This window comes from Chrysochloris asiatica, unplaced genomic scaffold (assembly GCF_000296735.1).
Source record: "Chrysochloris asiatica unplaced genomic scaffold, ChrAsi1.0 scaffold00356, whole genome shotgun sequence".
NCBI classification, from domain to species: domain Eukaryota; kingdom Metazoa; phylum Chordata; class Mammalia; order Afrosoricida; family Chrysochloridae; genus Chrysochloris; species Chrysochloris asiatica.
The window spans coordinates 46369-48090 of NW_006408874.1; the positions used below are offsets into that span (position 1 = coordinate 46369).

At 41.3% G+C, this 1722-nt stretch overlaps 1 pseudogene; it reads right to left on the bottom strand.

Moving 5' to 3' along the window:
• Window positions 1-696: 696 nt before the first annotated feature.
• Window positions 697-1341, bottom strand: LOC102841580 (annotated as a pseudogene).
• Between the last annotated feature and the right edge of the window lie 381 nt (window positions 1342-1722).

The following is a 1722-nucleotide window of genomic DNA, read 5'->3' on the forward strand; positions in this document are numbered from 1 at the left end:
AAGGTGTATTAATTTTTTTTATTTTTTTTATTTTGAGGTTACCCTGTAAGTTATTAATTTTTCCCCATTTAAAACTTTCTGTTGTCTCTTGAAATCTAATTGACTTTCTTCCAAATTGGGAGCTCTGCAACTGCACTATTTCCTTTTTTTTTTTTTTGCTTTATAACTGACTTCATTATAAATTGACATTCTGGTTCCCTATTTTTAGTCTTACAGATTTGTTTTAAAGGAACTCTGGTAGCATAGTGGATACAAATTAGGCTTCAAATTGAAAGGTTAGAACTGCGAATCTGCCTGTCACTCTGCAGGAGAAAAATGTCAGTTTTCAGCTCTCGCAAATATTTACAGCCTCTGAAACCCTATATAGAGCCACTATGACTGAACAGTAGGCAATCACCACCACCAGGTTTGTATTACTTTAAATACTTCTATAACTGGATTGAGTTCTGGGTGTTGTTGTCATGTATGTTAATCTCAGTGTTTGTCTGCTACTGTTGGTTCTCAGTCTAAACAATGACCTTTAGTATTTTTTGTAAAGTTGGTCTGGTTATTACAAATTCCTTTAATTTTTCTTTACTTGGAAATGTCTTAATTTCACCATTGCATTTGAGGGACATCTTTCCTGCATATAAGATTCTTTTTTTGGGGGGACACATTGAATTTATTGGAGTGCATAGGTCAGTGCTACCAAGGCCTTCACGAATGCAAGGCCCTCCACTTGTTCAAGGGACCACGGTTGGGGATGTATTTGACCCCACAGCCATCTGGGATGAGGCGCTTCTCAGCCACCATGTCTTCAAACTCGTCAGCATTGAACTTGGTAAAGCCCCACTTCTTGGAGATGTGGATCTTCTGGTGCCCAGGGAACTTGAACTTGGCCCTGCATAGGGCCTCAATCACATGCTTCTTGTTTTCAAGCTTGGGGCAGATGGACATGATGACTTGGCCAATGTGGACCCTAGCCACAGTGCCCTGGGGCTTTCCAAAGGCCCCTTGCATCCCTGTCTGGAGTCTGTCAGCCCTAGCACAGGACAACATCTTGTTGATGCAGATAACATGGAACACATGCAGCCCCACTCGGATGTGAAAGCCATCTTTGCCATAGCTTTTCACCATGTACTTGTTGGCACAAATATGGGCAGCCTCCAGGGCTTCTGAGGAGAGCTGCTCGTATTCATCTGATTCCATGTGGCCACAAAGTGGGAACTCATCCACTTTTGCCTTCTTCCGACCCAGGTCAAAGATACGAATCTTGGCATCAGGGACACCTCGGCAGAAGCGGGACTTGGGATAGGGCTTGTTTTTACAATACCAGTAACATCAGGCAGGGCTACGGCCCATGGCAACACCAGGATCTTTGTGGCGTGCCGGAGGGAAAGAGCTGCGTATAAGGTTCTTGGTTGGCAATTTTTTCCTTTCAGAGTTTTGTATATGACATCTCATTTCTTTCTTGCCTGCAAGGTTTCTGCTGAGAAATCAGAGCTTAGTTGTATTGGTTCTCCTTTATAGGTAACTTTTAGTTTTCTGGAGTTACCCTCAGAATTCTTTCCTGGTCTTTGGTTTTGGAAAGTTTGATTATGATATATCTTGGTGGGACCTAACCTATTTGGAGTTCATTCAGTTTCTTGTGTACTTATCTTTTCATCTTTAATGATGATAGGGAAGTTTTATTCCAATAGTTCTTCAACAGATTTCTCTGTGCTTTTATTTATTTATTTATTT